Source organism: Callithrix jacchus, chromosome 13 (assembly GCF_049354715.1).
Source record: "Callithrix jacchus isolate 240 chromosome 13, calJac240_pri, whole genome shotgun sequence".
In the NCBI taxonomy this organism is placed as follows: domain Eukaryota; kingdom Metazoa; phylum Chordata; class Mammalia; order Primates; family Cebidae; genus Callithrix; species Callithrix jacchus.
In genome coordinates this window covers 85,233,160-85,256,267 of record NC_133514.1, presented here as the reverse complement: position 1 = coordinate 85,256,267, position 23,108 = coordinate 85,233,160, and the positions used below count along the sequence as shown (strand labels likewise).

The 23,108-nt window shown below is 39.0% G+C and overlaps 1 long non-coding RNA gene across 1 annotated transcript in view; it reads right to left on the bottom strand.

Annotated features, from left to right (window-relative positions):
- Positions 1–238: 238 nt before the first annotated feature.
- Positions 239–23,108, bottom strand: part of LOC118146879 (uncharacterized) — a 43,300-nt gene continuing 20,430 nt past the window's right edge. The window contains exons 2-3 of the long non-coding RNA XR_004733002.3: positions 16,228–16,307; positions 239–15,956 (exon numbers count right to left, since the gene is read on the bottom strand). This is a non-coding gene — a long non-coding RNA (uncharacterized LOC118146879). The remainder of the gene's footprint in view (positions 15,957–16,227; positions 16,308–23,108) is intronic.

The following is a 23,108-nucleotide window of genomic DNA, read 5'->3' as shown; positions in this document are numbered from 1 at the left end:
TCCTTCTGATTTTATTCTCTCTCCACCTGTGATAGACCTACGTCTACAAACCACAGCCAATAAAGGGCTGACTGCTGCCTCATGTGGGTTGCTGTCCAAGGTACTACACCGTGATGGGCTCTAAATAGAATAAAAATGAATACCTATGTGTGGAGGCTTTTTTTTTTTTTTTTTTTTTTTTTTGAGGAAGTGCATTGTGCAGTTGCCCAGTCAGCAGAAAATCTGATCTGGCATTGTGTTTTTCTGTCTCAAAGGATAGATCTTGGTCCCATAGTTTGTCCAGCAGCACTGGCCTTCATGAGCAAATCAGAACTACTGATCGCAATTTTCACACATCATATTTGTATCCTTTCTGTTCACTCTAATAAATGGCACCAAATATTTATTTAATAAATTTTTTCTCTACACAAAGTAGGAGTGGCAGCTATCTTCTCAGCCAACTAGAAAGGCCTGAGAGAGAATGCCTTTGCTTTTTTGGAATGAAAAGCTTCAAATGGCCAGAGGTCTTGGATATGACACAGATGAAGGTGGCTTTTCAGGAGGTGAAGGGGGTGCATAGAAAAATAAAATATGATTCCTGACTTCAAGTGGCTTACCATTTGATTGTTAGGTCTCTCATATAGGCATCAACTAAAAATGCAAAGCAGCGTAATTTCCATCATTCCATTGATGCCAGTGGGTAAATGTTATAGACACTTCAGAGGATATAGAGGCAAACATTGGCTATAGCAGTCAATTACATTATCAGTGAAGACACAACTTGCTTAGAGTCAAGAAAAAGTAGGACTTTGAAAGTCACAGAGGAAAAGGGTGTACTAGAGGAGAAGAACTCTGTAAACAGAGGTATAGAGAACTAAAGTATAAGAAAATAAGGCATAACTTAAGGTACCACAAAAAAATCAGTAAAAAATATCAATGGTGTGAGAGGCAAGAGTCAAGGGCTTTGAAAACAGATGGAAAATAACAAGCAAAAATGAGTCAAATATCTAAATGCAAATGAAATAAAATTATAAACTTTAGAGCAGAGAAGGTTTTTCTAACTATAACTAAAAACCCAGATGCCACAAGAGAAAAGAATGACAAATGTGAACACATAAAAATAAAATCTTTTGTTTTGCAAAAAGCATCACTGACAGCCAAGAGAAATGACAGACAGAAAAAAAAATGCAGCCTACATTGTAGACAAAGAGCTAAGATAATTATACAGAGTTCCTAGAAATCTAGAAAAGAGAGACCAACCATCCAATAGAGAATAGGCAACAGACAACAACAACAAATTACAAGGTTTCTTTAAAAATAGGAGCAGACTTTCAATATCACACATATACTAAAAGAAACACAAATGAAAGCTCTAACAATATACTATGTTTTACCTAAAATTTCATGATACACTCTGTAGTTGAATATTAGAATATAGATACTACAGTGCATGGTTTAATACTGCTGGTGAGGTTGCACAATGATACCATTTCTGAGGATGAGAATTTAGCAATACCTAACAAAATGACAAATGGATTTTTCCTTTCACCCTACAATTCCACTTCTAGGACTCTATGCCACATATACACCTGCACAAGGGTGAAATGGCATTTTTACATGATTGTTCACTGTAATAAGGGAATACTAAGAAGAATCTAAGTATCAAGCAAGATGAGACAGGTTAGTTATGGTGTACCCTCAAGAAAGAGTGTTTGCAAGGATATTTTAAGTGAGAATAATATTTATGTACTGATATAGCAAAATCACAATAACTATCACAGAATAACCAACAGCAAGACATAGAAGAGTATGCATAGGATATGAAAAACTGTATTTATGTAAACACAAGATTAGAATCAAAAACAAGAAACTATTAAATTATTGCACAAATTGGCAAGTGGGAAATAATGAAAGCAAAATATTTACATGCATGCATTTTGTGTTGTTTGGTCTTTTAATTATGTAAATATATTAACTTTTTCAAGAAAATTATATTCGGAAAATAACCTCTCAATTTGAAAACAAATTTAACTAAAGGAACCTAACTGTATATCAAATTGTTAACAGCAAAATTATTTCATTTGAAGAACTCAAAAACACAGTATTTTGATTATCAGTATGTAGTGTGATACACAAATGACTTCATAATTTTTCAGATATATATTTAAAGACCCTGAAGTCCTAGAAGCACCATAACTTCAAACAGCAATTAAGATTCTTCATGTCCAGGTATGGCCCTATTACCATTCCCATGGATGGGGGTTGACAGGGGGAACAAGGCTCCTTGGAGAAATGGTTGATTTCAAGTCGGGGGCAGAGTAAGAGCAAAGTGAGTTGAGTTTAGGACTTCTTGCTCCAGAAAGCAAAGAAGCCTGCAAAGACAAATGGGGCTGTGACAAACAGACCGGGAGCCAGTGTGGAGCCATAGGTCAAAGTCGTGACAATCTCAACGTCAAAAAAAAAAAAAAAATGAGTTTAGTAGATTGAAACAGATTGAATCAATGAAAAGTCAATGAATCTATAATCATATTTTAGAAAGAAAGTCATAGAAATCTCATTTGTCACCATTTGAGGTAGGTATTAAAACAACTCTTTGAAAACTGGGAAATAAAGTGAAAGAATTGATTGTTTTTTCTCCCTTTCTGCTAGTAACTGGGTTTCAGAATAACGAAATTGCCCACCTGGTGAAGAAACCTTTTCTACATAGAAATCCTGGCTGATAAATAAAGAGTAGTGGGATTCTAAAACATTGTAGAAACCCTAATGAAACTAACTGCTTATTATCAATTGGTGTGTGATTTGCACAGTAATACTTCCATATAGTGCAAACTAATACCACACAGATTACTTTCTAGTCCCAAAAGAAAGGGGTTAATCTACAATGGAGGGAGTAAATTATTATCACAGTAATCCAAGGTCCATGTTAGTATCACTAATGATGGGTCAATGAAGTATTATGTGTCTTCCAGTGTACTACAACCTCATATATCTGAAATCAATTAAAATCAGCCATAAATGTTTAATTTTAATGCATTAAGCCTTTCAACATAATTTCTAGGATATGGGACACATGTGAAATGTAAGAAACTTATGTGCTAAATGATACCACAAGCCAGACAGATACAGAAGGTAGTACATTCCATAGGACAAATGACCTATTTATTATCATTAACAATCCGTGCCACAAAAGAAAAAAATGAGGCTGGGCACAGTGGCTCACACCTATAATCATAGCACTATGGGAGGACGAGGTAGGCGGATCACTTATGGCCAGGAATTTGAGACCAGTCTGAGCAACATGACAAAACCCTGTCTCTACTAAAAATACAAAAAATTAGCCAGGCCTGGTGTCACATGCTTGTAGTCACAGTTACACTGGAGGCTAAGGCACAAGAATTGCTTGAACCTTGGAGGCAGAGGTTGCAGTGAGCCGAGATTGCACCACTATACTCCAGCCTGGGTGTCAGAGTGAGACTCCATCTCAAAAAGAAAATTAAAAAAAAAGAAGCAAAGAAGCAAGGGGTTGCTCTTCTGCTTTTCTGGATTAAAAGAGACTAGGGACAAACAGGGGCAAAGGTGAGTTACTAATGTTTCACAACCAATTTAGAGTGATGAGGAGCCTTTGATTTGCAATATTGGCTGATTTCGATATTGTAAATACTTCTCCATTCACATTTCAAGCTACCAATGTGACATCAACTAACTCATAAAATTCCTGAAAGTTTAACAACTGAGTCTTGTGGGAGGTATAAGCCAGTTGCAATGTCACTACTTAAATGACATCACAACCTGGCTCAGTGTGGTCCTAGATTGATACAGGAGAAACCAACTGCACAAGTCATCTGAATGCCATCTGGGAGAATATTTGATGAGCTTATAATATAATAAAATGGAAAGGTAGACATCATTAGAAAAAGAAGGAGGTTATGAAAAAGGGTGTATAGTATGCTCTCATTTTGATATAAAACATTGCAAATATGCTAAAGTGGATATTCAACAAGGTGCTAACAGTGGTGACTTCTGGAATGATGAAAATATGCTAGTTCTTTTTTTCATTTATCTAAGATTTTCTAATGCACCTCCACCAATACTATAACATTTGGTTGTAATATTATGGTGATATTAAGAGAGATGATAACGAGGCAAAACACATTTTGGAGCAGGGAGGTACACTAATAGTGTCTGGGGGATCAACGCATCTACCTTTTCCTTGGAGGGGCCTTTTCTGGCCAGATGACCTATTTGGGGCTCCTGAAAAAGAAACTGGCTGCACTTGTAGAAGTTTGCAAATAAAGTAGGAACTCACAACTTGTATGTTTTCCTCTTTCTTTTTGAGTCCTGTGTGACCACTGAAGTCCAATCCATTGTGAGTTCTCCCTCAGCTTAAGTCTGCCAGAGCAATTTTTCATTGGTTTATTCCCTCAGTCACTTACTCCTTTACTCCACCAATTGGTCTCCATGCCTTCACTAAGTATTCCAAGCTACTTAGGGAAGCTCAACTTGGCATGAAAATATGGATGCATGATCCTAGCCCCCAGCAACACACTTGGAATTCGACATAGTCTTCTTACTCTTCCCCATCATGAAAGTGCTTTGAAGACAAGGGCCATCATTCCCACTTCTTTGTTTCTATTGAAAAGTTCAGCATAGAACTATTTACATATTAATAATTCATAAAATAATTACTGACTATGAAATGGACTCACTGTTTTTGCAACTTCCTGAGAAAATAATTAAACATACTAACCAGTACAAGCCATGGGCTGGTTATCTCCAGACATTTTTGATCATGTACTCTCCTAAGTAAGGAAAAATAAATACAAACTGAGCATTGTTTCTCAACATATGTACATTTCTCTATAAATTATATACATGTACCACCATGCTAACATAATTTTTTATTATCTTTAGATGATATTTATTTGCACACACTGGAAAATACTGGGCTAAACTAGCCTTCCTTTTGTCTTTTTCCTCCCTAAATCCTCATTGACAAGTATAAAACTCTCCAGAAAAGGAAAGAGATGGCAATTGCAGCAACCTGAGTTAAAGGCAGTTTTCCCAGCCCCCAGCCCCACCCACTACATCTGAAGGATATGTCACTTGATGGGTGTTGTGCTTATGTATCTTCCACCTACACACAAACTTCACATACCTCTTCAATCTGGAATGTAAGCCAAGTAAATACAACTTTGTTACCCAATGCATAAATAATATCAGCCACCATTCAACTTCCAAATGACTCCTGATACACTCTCTTCACATTGCACAGAGATGTGAAGAGAAAATAACTTTGAGCTAGTATCATTTTGGCAGGGAGCTAACTCAGTGATTTTCATCTGGATGAAATAAGGAAGAAGTATCAGGACTTGTCTATTACCCATGCAGGTGAGATAGGAATAGAAACATCCGCTCCGTCAAATTGAATGGCCTCCTGCTTTAGCACTCTTAGACTCTGGTTTAACATCAAGATGTCCCAGGCTTTAAATGAAATGTCAAATATAATTTGGCTCTGGATTCCCAAGATATATGATTGCCCTTGGAGAAAACTTGATAACTCAGCGTTCCTGTGTCAAATGAGTATCTACCTGATGGCACACTCTATAAAGCTGGTCTCCCGCTCTCCCTCCACCACATAAAAAGCCTCAGCCAGCCTGATGAGCCAGGTTCCATTCCTTGCTCTAATGGGCATGGGACTCCACAAAAAGGAAAAAAAAAAAAAACTTTTATGTCCATGAGGCAAAGGCCACTGTTCAGAGTTCTCATTGGCAATCTAATCTGCACAGAATATGATAACTCAGTATTGGAATGCATAGACTTTTAAGGTCTTTTGATGCAGTTAGCCATGTCCATGACAGCACATCACATACATCCCCTTCCCTTAAAAGTCCTCTTACTGAGATGTTCCTATTATCACCTCCTCTAGCTTGGCATTAATTTTCTTCATTGTGGGAGAGTCAGGCTAAGCCCCAAAATTCAACTGAAAAAACAAGTAAAGACAAAGAAAAAAATATATAAAGCAGGCTGCTTCTTTCACGCAAAAGAAATTCAGCCTAAACTTGAAGAACTGAGGGGTTGAGTATGCATCAGGCAGCTGTGAGACGAAGAAGATAAAGCAGTGAATGTGATCAAAAGACTCAGAATCTGGTCCACAGTAGACAAAGAAATCTGACAGCCTTAGCTTTGAGTGTACATACACATTTTAATGGAGTTTGATCTACAGCAAAGGGCCTTTGTCTTATTGACACATTACAATGCCAGAAAGTCTGAACTGCAGTTGGAATGCTATATGTAAATATGGCCATGACATATGTATCTGAAAAGGGCAATGAACCATCCTGATATGAACATACTGATGATTCCTTACTGAGCACTTAAAATGAGCCTGACAATTTTGATCCATTATCTCGAATGCTCAGAACAACAAAGAAAGATATTATGGATTGGATTGTGCCTCCTCCCAACAAAGATATTTTGAGGTCCTAACCCCCAGTATCCCAGAATGTGGCCTTGTTAGGAAATAAAGTCTTTATAAAGGTAATCAAGTTAAAATGAAGCCATTAGAGTGGGCTCTAATCCAGTATGACTGGTGTCCTTATTAAAAACGGAAATTTGATTCAGAGACACACACAGAGAAAAGATGATGTGAAGACACAGGGAGACCACCAGGTGATGACACAGGATCGGAGTGATGCATCTGCAAGCCAAGGAATGCATGGGGCTAACAGAAACTAGGCTAACAGAAGCTAGGAGACCCAGAGCAGATCCTTTCTCAGTGCCTTTAGAGAGAGCATGGCACAACCAACACCTGAATTTTAGACTTTTAGCCTCTGCAACTGTGAGATGATAATTGTTTCTTATTCTAAACCACCCAGTTTGTAGTAATTTCTTATAGAAGCACTAGGAAACTAATACTGAAGGCAATATTACCATGTTTTTGCTACGAATGTGGAAACTGAGATAGAGTTCAAATTCAGCTCCATCTGACTCCAGAGCTCATACTCAAGCAACTGCAGCAATGTTTCCAAACTGGTTTCCATGGGCCCTGGAGTTTCAAAAATATGTGCCTGAGGTTCCAAACACGCAACCCCCAAAATTCTTACTTTTCCATTTGCATTTCAATGGTATTAGAAATGTTGAGTGTATATGGACTTATCTTAATTGCCATCTAATAATCAAACAATGGCCCACAAATTTCATGGCTTGCTAGCAAGAGGAGAAGCAGAGAAAGGGATGGCAGATTTACCTGAGTCTCAAAGGAGAAGAATATCTGAGGGTGCCTCCACGTCCTACTTCCTCTCAGGACAAGCTTGAAAGATGAATAAAGGACTGCTTAGTTCACCTCAGGAAACTGGATCCTAGAGATCTTAGAATTCAATTCCTAGGTCTCAAGCATGGCCCAAAGGGACCAGAGCAGTGGACTTGAAGTTGCTTTGAAATGTGGATAAGGCTGTCTCGCTGATAATTAACAGGCCAATGGCCTACATGCTTTGTCACTGCCTGAGACCCACCTCCCAAAACCTCTGCTCAACCTTTAGTGAATGTGTCAGCTGAGATTCAGGAACCCTAAAAAAAACTAGACTAATATTCTTGCAAGCCTAATGAGAGGATGGAGGCTCAACCTTATTCAATCTGAATGTAAGTATAGGAAGTAATGCTACATATCTGACACAACAAAATGGCCTATATGCCTATATGATTAATATAATAATTAATAATTTTAATAATTATCTAGGTCAATACTTTGGTTCTAAAATTAATTTTTTATTTAAAAAGAAATTTGAACATGACTAGGTTTAAAATGCATGGCATCATTCAGTGTTGCCGCCTTTGGTTGCAACTAACAGATTAGCATGGATTAATCCACCTGCTAGCTAGCTGTCACCTTGGAAACAGAGGAGCAGAGCCCTGAGGGATGAAACAAGTGGATTTATAGACTTAAATCACAATTCCAGAAAACCAGAGAAGAAATGTCACAAGTAATTCAAAATTAATTGCCAAATGACTTGCACAAACATGAACTGCTTAACAATAAGAGTTCTCTACGTTTTCGAAGGTTAGAAGGTTATCGAACATTTTCATGTATCTTACTTCATTCAGTCTTGTGGAGGTGACCAAAATTAGATTGTGGCCATATGACCCTGTTCAATTCACTACCAAATAAATCTTTTCCCCTCCATTTACCAGTGGCTGTCAACCTTCTAGAAGGAAACATGGAAGGCAAAGAGATTGAGGAACACAAGACAACAGAGTAATCTAAGGAATATGTAAGAGGGCAAATTTTGAAGGTACATGAGATTACCTGGGGGACCTCTTAATTGTTGTTCCTGACTCTGTCCTTTGGCTCCTTCTAACTAGAAAATCACTTCACCATATCCCCTCTGAGAAGCTCTTCACAGCCCCACTTCCTTGTTCTGCCTCCAAGCTGCCTCTGCAGTCTTGACTCCCTTCTTCCTGCAGATGACCGGCCACTGTGCTGTGCTGAGTTCACTAAGCCCTTTTATTGTCAACAAGCATGCTCTCATGTCTCTGCCCAGTGTTCCCCCTCACTCCCCTTCCTGATGACCCTCCATTTATTCTCCTAGAGCCGGGTCCTCCCCATGCCTGGCTGCTGGAGGCACTCCTGTCTCTTTCTCCCGATGAATCTGTTCAGCAGCATTGCTCCATTTCAACAATTTCCAACATGGTCCAGAATCATTTGTATTTAATAAAATGTGTCTCTCGTTGTCCTAGAATCTGGGCTAAAACTGAGGACAACATAGTCCTCATACATACTAAAGGAAGAGAAGCTGAAGACCACTACATCGTCCAGGCTGTGTGAAAGACATTAGACATGTGAAAGGAGGCTCAGGAAGGAATTGAAAGTATGTGGCTTTTCTCAACAAAAAGCTGGGGAAGAAGCTTGAAGAGCATCCTTTGTAGATCCTGGGGGTGGCTGCAGGCTGGAGGCCCACGACCCCAGAAAGGTTTACTGTGCCATGAACCACAAGGCCTCATGGCAGCTGGGGATTCCAATGAAGCATAGTTAGTGATTGTAGGTGAGCTTGAGTTTGGGGGTATATGTGGACAGAGAGAATGGAGCCTACTTCCCATGACAAGACTTTGGCAGCATACCACCAGAGCAGTCCAGGATGGCAGGGAGGAGCAGCAGGTAGCAGGAGAGCAGTGTTGGGCTTGAAGAATATATGTGAATTTCCTCTGGACCCAGTGCATGGCTCAATGGGTAGAGAACGGCTAAGCTTAAGGCAACTTAATGGGATCCTACCCAAGAGGGCTCCATGCCTGGGATTGATCTCAGAGGGGCAGGGGATAGAAGGAGATTCCAAAGGGTCAGTGAGAACATGTGGCACCTGCATCAGGAAACTACACTGCAGAAATCCCCATGTTGAGGGTAGGGTGTTGTGCAGGAAAACCCTATGAACAGCTTACCATAGCCTCTGAACACCTGCTACAGCCAGGAGCACTGACGCCTGTACTACAAGCCATTAGCCATGTAAGTCCATGTTTCCTTTGTTCTTCCAATGTCTGTTTCCTCGTATCCCTTCCCATATCCCACAGGGCAGAATGTAAAGAAATGTGAAGCAGAAGTGAAAAAAAAAAGTGAAGGAAGATTGGGGAGAAACCATATTGGACCCCACTCTGCTCTCCAAGGTGCAATCTGAAGGAAGGAAAGAAGCTTGAAATTAAACATGAACTTGAAGCTTTAAAAAAGTCAGAATTAGGCTTTTTAAACCTAGAAGGGACTCTATATTGTCAAAAATGGGTTGAAAGGATTGAACACTTATGGAATCTGCTCAAGATGTCATCAAACTGCAAAGAAAGGAAATGAGAAAAGATAAAGCATATTGAAGGAAATGAGAGGGAAAAAATGCCATTTCCTGTTTATACTCTAGAAAGCTCAATCCAAGTAATAAATTAATTTTTTTACATTTGTATTTATATATGTATATAGTCTGTAGCTTTTTGAGGAATGAATCATATTTGTTCATTTTAATATCCTCAGCCTCTGGCCACCCACTTCCAATGAGATGAAGATGAAGAGCTGTCTGCAAGGCCAGAAATGTCACAACCTGGAGCATACGCAAGTCTCAGCCATCAGACGCAGGAACCCAGGGCCCACACTTTGCTCTCTTTTTCCACTACCATCACTTCCAATCATCACCGTGAACCCAGGTGGAATCCTAAGAGGACCCAGAGTCATTACAGAGGCTCCTTTCATCCTTCCAACTCTACTTGTCTTCCAAAGGTCCACAGAGAGGGGGTGATAAATCCTATGGCCAAGGACATACACCCATATGTCACTCGCCTCCTTTGCCTGCAGGTTTCTACCTGCTAGCTGTGTCCAAATGACAAATGCATTCAATATGAAAATGGCACCTCCCAAGTCATCTTTTATAAAAATGACTTCTTTGCACACCCACACTTGTGTGAGGTCCCACCAGCAAATGGAATTTCTTTGGGAGAACTTGAAGGTAAAGGGGATAGCTTTGGAGCATTTTCCTGGATAAATTGCTTAAAGAAAGTGGCCTTATTATCTATTAGTGTCTAACAAACTACCCCAAACTGTAGTGGTTTAAAATTTAATTTTGATTTGACTCACACTTATGTGGGTCAGGAATTTAGAATAGGTTCAACTGGGTGGCTGAAGGGGCTGGGACAGCTGAGGCAGGCAGATGCCCATTTAATATGGTATCTTCAATTACTTCCCTGAAGCCTGGGCTGGGGTGCCCAGCTGTTGGGTCTATCTGATGGCTAGGAGCCCAGCTCTGGCTGTCAGCTGGAGAGCTGACACTTGGTCAGACAAGATGGTATAAGTCTTCATACGACTAATATCAGAAATGCCAGAATTTCATTTCTGCCACATTCTGTTGGTCAAACAAATCACTGAGAAAGCAGAGTTAGACTCCATCTCTCAATGACAAGAACAGCAAAGAATCTGTTACCATTTTAATCTACCACAGGTTTGTCGAGAAGCATTCTATGTGAAGGGCTGGTGGCTCCCTCTTTAGCTGCTGCTTTTTTCACCTGATTTTTACATAAACACTGTATAGAATAGACATGGTAGTGAGATGAAAAGCTCTGCCTTTTGATGCCCAGAGTTAACCAATTGTTATCACCTTGAACAAGTCATCTAACTTCTGTGTGTGTTAGAAAATGTAGGTTGTCCCTAGGTTTCAGTAGATTTAGAATTCACAAATGCAGAGTATGTAAACCAAACCTAGCCTACGTGTTTGTTCGGTGTGAACTTTGCTTTAATATACATATACGTGTATATTTGTGTGCATAAACATATACATACATATGTTAAACCAAATATCTACTTAACTGACATATTTAAAAACTGAGTGATGCCATATAAAATTCAGAAGATCTGGTGACACTAGAAATGTATTAAAACATAGCAAGAAGTGCCTGGAATTTAGGGTCCAGTGCCTTCTTTTGATGGCATACACACTGTCTGGTCTGTTCACATCACTCACATATGCCTCAGGAAAGGGCTAGACAAGCATCAGAGTTTGCTTCTCTACCACATAGTGTAATGTTTAAGAGTGCACAGATGTTGGCTTTGATGGCATATGTTCAAATCCTGGCTCTGCCACTTGCAAGCTATGCTGAAGGCAATGTTGAAGATGAAACATGCAGCAGCAGGCCACCCACATCAATTTTCAAGGCAAAAGTTAATCTTGTTTGTGCCCCAGCTGACTGGCATCTAACAGCAGAAACAATAGCCAACACCATAGACACCTCAATTGATACTGCTTATACCATTGTAACTGGAAAATTAAAGGTGAGCAAAGTTTCCAGTCAATGAGTGCCTAAATCATTGCACCCAGATCAGCTGCAGACAAGAACACAACTTTAGAAGGAAATCATAAATAAGTGGGATCAAGATCCTAAAGCATTTCTTTGAAGAGTTGTAACAGAAGATGAAATATGTCATTATCAGTGCAATCCTGAAGACAAAGTGCAATCAAAGCAATGGATACCAAAAGACGGAAGTGGTCTAGTCAGAATAAAAGTGGATTGGTCAAGAGCAAAGGTCATGGCAACAATTTTTTGGAATACTCAAGGCATTTTGCTTGCTGATTTTCTAGAGGGCCACACAATGATACATCCACTTATTATGAGAGTGTTTTGAGAAACTTAGCCAAAACTTTAACAGAAAGACACCCTGTAAAAATTTCCCAGGGAGTCCTACTTCACCAGGACAATGCTCCTGCTCATTCTTCTCCTCAAACAAGGGCAATTTGGAAAGAGTTTTGATGGGAAACTGATTTGGCTCCTTCTGACTTCTGCTTGTTTCCTAATCAAAAAAAAAAATCTATAGAAGGCACCCATTTTTCTTCAGTTAACAATGTGAAAAAGACGGCATTGACCTGGTTAAATTCCCAGGACTCTCTGTTCTTTAGGGATGAACTAAATGACTAGAATTATTGCTACAAAAGTGTCTTGACCTTCATGAAATTTATTTCGAGAAATAAAGTTTATAATTTAATTCCACAAACTTTTTCAAGTCCCCACGTGTTTATTATTATTCTTCTGGGATCTGGCAGAACACTCATTTGTTTATTATGTAGAGAACATTTCTCATAGAGTCACCAGTTCTCTTTTGAATACATTAGAGTAGAAAACTTACTTTTATTTGTGACAATCTTGTACCAATTCATTCCATGGTTATTAATTCTAGTCTCAGAAAGTTCTTTCTTTTTTTTGAGACGGAATTGCACTCTTGTTACCCAGGCTGGAGTGCGATGGCACGATCTCGGCTCACCACAATCTCCGCCCCCTGGGTTCAGGCAATTCTCCTGCCTCAGCCTCCTGAGTAGCTGGGATTACAGGCACGTGCCACCATGCCCAGCTAATTTTTTGTAATTTTTAGTAGAGACGGGGTTTCACCATATTGACCAGGATGGTCTCGATCTGTTGATCTCGTGATCCACCCGCCTCGGCCTCCCAAAGTGCTGGGATTACAAGAAAGTTCTTTCTTACATTAACACTACACAAAAGTTATTGTGCCATCTCACCACATAAATGAATTTCCTCATTTCTGTGCAGCTCCAAAAAACTCATATTCTATACTTTTCTTTTAGAATCTATATACTTCCTGGTTTTATCATTTAACTAATTTTTTTTTTCAAATTCCATGTGCCAGATTCTGTTCAAGAGGCCAAGAATACAATAATGAATAACACCCAGCTTCTGCACAACAGAAGCTTAGAGATCAGTGTGCATGTATTATAGGATGCTACATGCTGTCTTTTATATTATCCTGTAATATACCCATAATTACCCATAATTCTGCCTTTTATGTCTCTCCTGTGTTATCATTTATTAGGTGCATCTGCTAGCCTTATATTGATTGATCCACAGAAGAACTCTGTGAAATAAACTTTATTATTTGGAAATGAGATTTTAGAGTTTTAGAGATAAGAAAATTCAGGTTTGTGCACTGCTTTCTCTACGCCAGCCCTCTGACCCGTCTCCAGAAGTTAATCAGCAAACTATGTCTGAGCTAAGGAGGGTCTGGAATAGCTCTGGTCAACACTGTTCCCAGTGCTGAGCAGCCAGTTTAGGAAAAAGACAAAGTAGCCTGAAATATGATGTTTAAATACTTAGTATGGACATAAGTGCTTAAAAAGTGAAAAATTCAGCAATGATCCACATGATTACTCCATAATATTCAAATCCGAGGTTTGTCCTTTTGCATCTATTCGAGTGTTTTATGATATGAGTAGTACAACTCTGGATGAATGAAGCCTATAGCAGAAATTAGATGACCTGGCACGTGACAGATCAGAAAGATCACTGAATCTATAAGTTCAAGCTTTTGTTCCTCCCTATTTAGCTAAGTAACTGTCACTGGATCTGTAAAATCCTTACCAACAGTGTCAGGGACATAAAGGGAACTCAAGGATATCTTTTATATAAATAAATAAAACAAAGGATGCTTAAGAGAGATCACAAACAGAGTGATAGTGTCATTTATACTTCATAAAGATGGAATTACAGTAAAATTACATGGCTCCATGAATAAGTGTCTGATTATGACTCAGAATCTTCTTCTGGATCCTAAATTTACCCCTTTTCCAAAGCAACCACTTATTCTGTCTGAAGATTCTTCTTGGTGCAATTTATATGCTGTAATGGGATAGGAATTAGGTTGCAAAAGAAGACATCAAAGTTATCTAATACGTAATAAAAAAAACCTTGACTAAGTCACTCTGAACACAAGAGAAAAGGACTACCCTTGACCCCTTGACCATGCCTGGTCACTTCTGAATGAATGTCTGTTTGATACCTGTACTTTTAGAAACATTTTGCAAGTACAATTGATATTAGAGGTCCAAACTCCCTAAAAAAAAACAATTTAGGATGTTCCCTTGGCTCACTTGCACATTCAAAAACTCAAATTCTTGGAAACTGGAAATATGACCACTGAGCTTTCTCTCAGCCTGCACCATGTTGCTCACACCTAATGAAACTCTCATTGTTTCCACATTACTCAATGTAGTTGGGATCAACAGTCTAGGATTTTCCTCAATAAGCTTGCTAGATAAGTCTTCAACTGAATTCACATTTTAATGAAATTGAATATAGAAAGTGTATGAACAACAAAAAGGTGAGCATTAAATCCTGAATCCTCTAAGGTGTAAATCAAAAAAATAATAAGGCCTGGAATAGTTAGCTTCAATGGGATATAGCACTAGAGGACCCTGCTAAGATGAGGAAGTTTTTAGTGTGCTTTTGATTTGCATTTCTCTAATGGCCAGTGGTGATGAGCATTTTTTCATATGTTTCTTGGCCACATAAATGTCTTCTTTTGAAAAGTGTCTGTTCATATCTTTTGCCCACTTTTTGATGGGGTTGTTTTTTTCTTGTATATTTGTTTTAGTTCTTTGTCAATTCTAGATATTAGCCCTTTGTCAGATGGGTAGCTTGCAAAAATTCTTTCTCATTCTGTTGGTTGCCAGTTAGAATGGCAATCATTAAAAAAATCTGGAGACAACACGTGCTGGAGAGGATGTGGAGAAATAGGAATACTTTTATACTGTTGATGGAAGTGCAAATTAGTTCAACCATTGTGGAGGACAGTATGGTGATTCCTCAAGGATCTAGAAATAGAAATACCATTTGACCCAGGAATCTCATTACTGGGTATATACCCAAAGGATTATAAATTGATCTGTAATAAAGACACATTCACACGTATGTTCATTGCGGCACTGTTTACACTAGCAAAGACTTGGAACCAACCCAAATGCTCATCAAAGAGACTGGATAAAGAAAATGTGGCAGATATACACCATGGAATACTGTTCAGCCATAAAAAGGATGAGTTCGTGTCCTTTGCAGGGACATGGATGAATCTGGGAACCATCATCCTCAGCAAACTAACACAAGAACAGAAAACCAAACACCACATGTTCTCACTCATAAGTGGATGTGGAACAATGAGAACACATGGACACAGGGAGAGGAACATCACACATTGGGGTCTTTTGGGGGGTCGGGGACTAGGGGAGGGATAGCAGGGGGTAGGGAGATTGGGGAGGGATAACATTAGGAGAAATACCTAATGTAGGTGACAGGGGGATGGAGGCAACAAACCACCATGGCCTGTGTATACCTATGTAACAATCCTGCAAGATCTGCACATGTACCCCAAAACTTAAAGTAAAATAAAATTTTTTTAAAAAGATGAGGAAGTTTTCAAAGACATGTTTTCGTAAGTGGGAAGGCAGGATACCAGAGACAGACCTTTTGAAACTCACTGTTCCATTTAAGGAAAGCCACAAGTACAGAAAATCCTGCGGCTACCTTCAGCTTTCTTTCTCTGCAGCCTTCTTTCAGAATTATCAACTGGAAAAACCACTAAACAAGTAAATACAGCACCTTAGATTTTAGCGGTCCTTATAGTTACTAGCGATGTAAGCCTAATTCAGGCCTTTTGTCTCCACGATCCTCAGCAGCTCTATCTGTAAAATAAAGAGGGTGGTTACGATGGTCTCTCAGGACCTTTTGAGCTCTAAGGTCTTTTGAATCAATAATTCTACTCCCTGTGATGTCCAAGAGTATAATTATTCACCAAATTTGATTATAACTTCTGAGAAACTGCTGGGTGGAGGGAAGAACAGAGGCAGCAGGGGACTTGGTTCAGAAAGACTCTCTCAATGTTTTAGGGCTTGATAGGGGGCCATGACTGTTAATATTAGAATCTACGAATAGGGTTTGGTGACATACACTTACTTCCGTGGTGAAGATTGTGCCTGGCCAACTGCCACTTAGTTAAAGGTAGAGAACACAATCTACCATCAATCAGTGAGAACCTGGAAAGAATAAAGGATTGGAGGGGGTAAAATACCGCAAAAAGTCATGATGATGCAGAGTATTCAAAAATCCGAATCATTCATGCATTTCTCATTTATCTTTCATCATATATTTAGCCTTTTTATGTGCAAATAATTAAAATAATGCTAAAAAACACCTTTCTATATGAATCGTGCTTTATAATTTTAAAGCCAGTTTTATTTTATAGTTTAATTGTTTTAACACCTTGATGGGGCACACATGGCAGAGTAGCATTATTCTGCTTAAAGGAAGAGGAGAGCAAAGCTCAGAGAGGTTAATAAATATTGAAGAGCTAATTAACAAGTCACAATCGACCTTCAGGTCTTCTTATTCCTATTTCTTATGTTCCTCCTGTTAAATAACAGACATGATCATCTGCTCCTACTACAAGTTTCTATTTTTGTCCTAACAAGCTGGGGGTCTTGGGCCCCATCTCATTAAGGCACCCTTTCCTTCATGTGAGAATGAAGGTTGAAGATAAAATTCATACAGAAGTTTAGATTTTGCCCAAGAGGAGATGGGAATGTGCATTTTCTCTTCAAGAGTTAATGCATCTTTGAATGCACCACACAAGGAGCATAGATGAAAAGACTGAAGTTGGGCTCCTGGGTTTGACACTAGCTTTACATCAGTTTCTTCAGGCCTCAGGCCTCAGACCTAACATCTGTCAAATAGGTGATAACACATGCACAATCCAATGTAGAGCTTTTTTTTTCTAGTATGAAATCAAGTGGCGTATATAGAACCCCCTTGAAAACAAGACTTGAACCCATAAATGTGTGGTATGGTTATATGGTTGTTCAATGTGTGGCTGAGGGAATAGATAGTAGCCAATACTGGCTTGACTTCAGGCCTGGAGATCAAGCAAGTCCAGATGAAAGGGATTTGGATCCATTTCCTAAACAAAGAAGCAACGTCCAGAAGCAGCTCAAAGCTTAGAAAATAAGGAACAGTTGGTCTCACAGCTTGGCCAGGCAGGAGGGTTGGCAGAGATCCTCAGATCATTGTGCTCTGCCTAGTGAATTGAGTGGGCCTCACCAGGGGCTGGATGTTAGCCTCCTTCCGGCTGGAGAGAAGCAGTGGGGGGTTGTGACCACCTGTTCCCTCAGAATGTCACTGTACTTCTTGCACATTTTCCTACACAGGCGAAGTCCAAGCCAGGCCCTTGGAAAAATCACAAAACAAAAAATCTGCCTTCATTCTTCCTCATTTTTTCTTCAGTCTTCCCATTTTCCCAACTCATAGTGACTTTCCAGTGATGCCCAGTGGCCCCTGATGGGTCACACCCCTGACTCTAGTGGCTTACCAGACTAGCCTGTGAAGATCTCACCATGTGTCCCAGATATCTCTGTTCCTCACACCCAAATTCATTGACTTAGTACTACCCCTTTCTCATCCTGCTTTCAGCAAGTGAGCTGGAAGTCTGCGCTGATAAGTAGCTTGTACTGAAGAACTTATAAAAGACAATCAAATTAAAAAGTAAATCCTCTCATGAATACTAGTACATTAACAATATGCTCTTAAATAATGTTACTAAAAGAAAGAATGAATGAATGAATGAATGAATGCCAAATGGATCACATCAAAAAAAATCAAAAAGATCATAGGGTTGCTATTTTGAGACCACGGCTTAAGTAGAATTAAGAATTCTCCACTAAAAATCTCTCGTTTCTTGATCCTGATAAAGTTTTTCTTAAAAATTCAAATCTTTAACAACCAAAAAGTATATCTTATGTATGTGTGTGTATATATATATATATGTTGTATATATTTATTATATAATATATATTTATTTTTAAAATTATATATAGTAGCTTTTATCAATTTCAAATAGTGAGTAGAAGGCTATATTTCTTAGTTAAGAAATAAGTAAAATGTTCTGTGAAAACATCAAATGGACAGCACAATATTAATAAAACAAGTGGCTTTATGGCTGAGCGACACATGTAGTTAACTCTAGCTGTGCAGCTAGATTAATTCTGCTTAATAAACTCTTCATCAAACCAAGACCTGATGTCTTTGTCTTAACCCTTAGTAGATTCACAGACTCCTGAGTCTATCCGTCATCTCCAAGAAAGCATCTGAGGACTTGACACCTGCCTAGTTGTTCAATACCTTGGTAGTTGCTCTATATCCTTGCTACAGAATGATCCATACTGGACAGAAATCCAAAGATGCAGCATACAGTGGGCATGTATTTTCTTCTAAACACCTGACATCCCTTCCTTAGGCGAACTGTCTCATCGCCATGCCATATGGTTTTAGTCAGCACCAGCTTAGGTCCTCTATGAGGTAGACATCAAGCCAGCAATAAAAAGCAAGATATTTATTGGAGAAAACACTCTGAAGGTTAAGAGAGAGAGCAGGAATAAGGCAAGGAGAACCTTCATTCAGACTACAAAGTGATTTTGGTATCTATAAAAGTAGAAAGGGAAGAAGGGATTAGATAGGAAGAAGCTTAGACTATAGGGAAGTTAGGAGATTGTCTCAGCTAGGCCAGTGGGAGGAATCCCTCATCTGGCTGGAATGACTGGGTTTGAGTATACCCACTGTGCTTAGTCATTGGCTGGAGGAGCCCAGTGAAAACCTGGCCTGGTGTGAAAGACATAGTGGGTCCCTAGGTGTGGCAGCTAAAAGCTGTCAATCAGCTGTGCTCCCTACAGCAGGTTCTCTGAAAGGGAGATCTGAATGGGACACTTCCACCACTGCTGTATAATGGGACTATCAGTCATACAACCCAATTGACAAAGAGAGGGAACTATCCAAACAAGGCCAATCAAAGCATTTCTCTAGAGTTGATATGCAGACAGTAGCAGGAAATTAGCTCCTTTTTCCACTGGAGAATCTGAAGGAGGTGAATCTAGGGCTGCCAACTTTCCTTAGGACATGCGGAATCCAAACTGCATCAAGGAAAAAATATGATCAAACCCCAGAAGAAAGCAAAGTTCAAACTGGGGAGAAAAGGGAGCCCCGAAGTTAGAAGCCGCTAAATATCATTTTCCCCTTTATTCTAGTTTGAGTTGTATTTCTGCTGCAACTAAAAAGTACTCTCCCTAATACCTAATACTGCTTTCACTGTAATTATCACAGTATATTAGAGCTTGAAAGGCCTTTAGAGGTCATGTAGTTCTCTTACTGCACATTACAATAACCTGAGGAACTTAGTTTTGATACCAAATGCAGGACCTCATTCTAGTCTAATTAAATCAGAATCTCTGTAAGTGGAGCCCATGCACCAGTTTATTCTTTTAAATTATCTAAGTGGTTCTGATGTTTATTCAGGATTCAGACCAATGGTTTTGTCAGACATTCATTTTGCAGATATGAAAGTTGAGGTTTAAACATAGAAACTGATGGGTCCCAAATGCACACGAGACAGAGCCAGAAGTTAAACTCAAATCTTTTTACTTCTAAGCTGATGCCTTTTATTAAAATTATAATATGGCATCTTATTTGAGAAACAAACTTTTTTTCATCTCTGAGTAAAAATTCTTTATTCTTTTTTAATAAAATGTTTAATTCTTGTGAAAAACCCTCTGTTCTTTAAGAAGCCTAAGTTACTATCTCTCCTGATACTTAGAGTTATTTATATATTTATCAAAACAGGATGAAGTTACCACTCCCTGAAACAAGACCCAAATACAAAGTGGAGAGTGCATTCCCCCACCAGCACAAGTAAGTACTCCACCTTCCTGACTGATGGGAATCCATTCCGCCCCCTTAGAGCTGTAGGCTGCTTATCCCTGGAGAGCAAGTAGAGAGGGATTCTAAACTGAACCATGCCATCATGCTGAGCAGGAGCAATTAGGCAAAGAAGATTGCTGACTTTCACTGTAAGCTACTCTGACACACAAGAGCCATTGGGTTTCAATACCCTGATATGAATAACCATCTTCTTTGCTCTTGCAAAAAAATAATTCCTACAATTCAATTGCTTTTATCAAATTGGTCTGAAAAACCACCCTATTTTTGAGTCTTCTTTCTACAGGCATTTCATTGTCACTAAACACACCATCATTCAAAATATTATTAGAAAAAAGCAGAATGCAAAAGGATCAGTGTGGTATGATCATAACCAAGTAAAATAAATAGAAAAGCAAAAGTCTGGGGGGATACTCTCTAGGGCTTTTTGCAGCCTTGTAATTCAATGATTTCATCACTCCAAAATTCCTCTCATCTCTCAAGCTTTTCCAAGCAAGTGGTCCTCTACTTAATCTTTGTTTGAAGTTAGGCCTTTTGTAATCATATGGACAGTGAAAGTGACCTTCCAGATCCAGAAAAAATCCACCTATAGATTGATCACAGCACACATTACTTCTATGACATCCTGTCTACTGACTTCCATTAGTCGCCTGATGTTGATAGCTTTGAAATGCCCTTGTTTATTTAAAATTTTCTGCTTTTTTCATTGTTGTTAGTGGAAATCTACTTTTCCCTAACACCTCAACTTCACAAAACAAACCACTGCCATGGCAGAAGGTACACTCAATAACAACGTATTGATTTTGTATTTCCAGGGGAATGCTTTTCCTCCCTTATCATTTTGTTCCTGGTAGAGCTTGGTTTTTACCTGAGAATATAGTGTTTGTACCAAAAGTACTCTTCCTTCATAGAAAAGTTACTTTTGAAATAGAACTGTGCACAGGAATAAAAAATAATTGTACTCTGTGATAGAGAAGTAATGCTTTTCTGCTTTTATGAAGAGCAAATTGGGCCAGATGTTCTTTCATTTCTGTATTTGGTTGGTTACTTATTAGTTCCCTAGGAGAGAAATGGAATTTCTAAAAGGTGAAGAGAATAAAAGAAATTTTTCCAATGTGTATTATCAAAAATGTGGTAACTCATGTTCAAGAGGCCATAAAACTCTCCTGTATTAGATAATGTGGTTGATGAAAATACCAAAGATGAAACCAGAGTCAGAAATAAAAATCTGGGGCCAGGTTTTCTCTTATTTACAGTTCAAGGCAAATAATGACTGAAGACATGCACTCTCTACTGAAGAATTTACAAAACATGCAACGTCAATTAATGAAAGATAAGTAGAGCAAGAGGTTTTTGTAGGAATTATGTAACGAGCATAAAATCCCTAGTACTCAGGAACTCAACAAATGTCAGCTTTATTTCACACATATGAAACCCCCTGCCAACGGATAGAGAAGTTGCAGATCAGCATAGGCTTGGAAAGGCAGGAAACAGAATACTAAAGGCTTGATGTGCTCTCAGAAAGGTGGGTAGGATTTCTAAAGTCCATTAACAGGGAACTTTGGCAATTGTCTCACTATGTCAACAGTAGAAAGTAATAATAATACCATGTAAGTCAAAAATAATGGTTTGAATCTCACATTTCCATTTTTTTTAAATTTTTTATTGCATTTTAGGTTTGGGGGTACATGTGCAGAACGTGCAAGACAGTTGCATAGGTACACACATGGCAGTGTGTTTTGCTTCCTTTCTCTTTTTCACCCACATTCCCTTCTTTTAAACTTTGATCACGACTAGCTCCATTTTGTAAAAATCTCAATCCCTTTATGCATTAAAAAAAGGTTAATATAACCTGCCCTACTTTTTTTTTTTTTTTTTTTTGAGACAATCTTGCTCTATCACCCAGGCCGGAGTGCAGTGGCATGATCTCAGCTCATTGCAATCTCTTCGCCTCCCAGGTTCAAGCAATTCTCCTGCCTCAGCCTCCCAAGTAGCTGGGATTATAAGCACCCACCGCCACGTCCAGCAAAGTTTTTTTTTTTTTTGAGACAAAGTCTTGTTCTGTCAGGCAGGCTGGAGTGCAGTGGTGCGATCTCAGGTCACTGCAGCCTCTGCCTCCTGGTTCAAGCAAGTCTCCTGCCTCAGCCTCCCGAGTAGCTGGAATTATAGCACCTATCAGGATACCTGGTTAATTTTTGTATTTTTAGTAGAGATGCCATGTTGGCCAGGCTGGTCTCAAACTCCTGATATTTTGTATTTTTAATAAATATGGGTTTTTACCATGTTGGCCAGACTGGTCTCGAACTCCTGAACTCAGATGATCCACCCTCATTGGCCTTCCAAAATTCTGGGATTATAGGCGTGAGCCACCACTCCCAGCCTACCTGCCCTACTTTCAAATTATCTTGTTTTATGAAAAGGGATACTTGACATAAATAAATTTTATAAAACTTAGAGGGCCTTAGAAATAAAAGTTAATAACATTTATCACCCAAGCATACATTGAGAGCCTGGGCTTGGATCACAGGGCACAACTGTGAGTAGCCTGGCCATTTCCCTTCAACAGTTTGCAATGAAGTAAAGTGGGACGAGAGAGGTAAGTGAGGTTTCACAAAAGAGGTGTCGTATAAGCAGGTTATTGAAAGATAAAAAGTAGCTCACCAGTGACAGAATGCCACAGGGTTGGGAGAAGGAATGGCTGAAAGAGGGACTTGAGAGGATTCCAAAGGTAGAAATAACATGAACTAAAATAAGTTCAGTTCAATCAAATATATATGTCCAGAACTGAGTAATTAAGATGAATATGATATAGGTTCTGCTCCTATAGATAAACAAGGTCAATGCAATGTGGTATATCCCATGAGAGAAGTGTGACCATGAAGGGTGCTGCTGGTGAGTCAGTCAATTAGCAAAATGTTAGTTAGGTGACATGAAGATGTAGATTACATCTCAGACCAAAAAACCAGCTTCTGTGAGGACATGTAATCTGCAGGGAGGAAAAATGGCCAGTTTAGGGGAATGCAGAGAGCCAGACAATATGTTTTATTGATGGTGGTGAAAAATACAGATGGCTTATG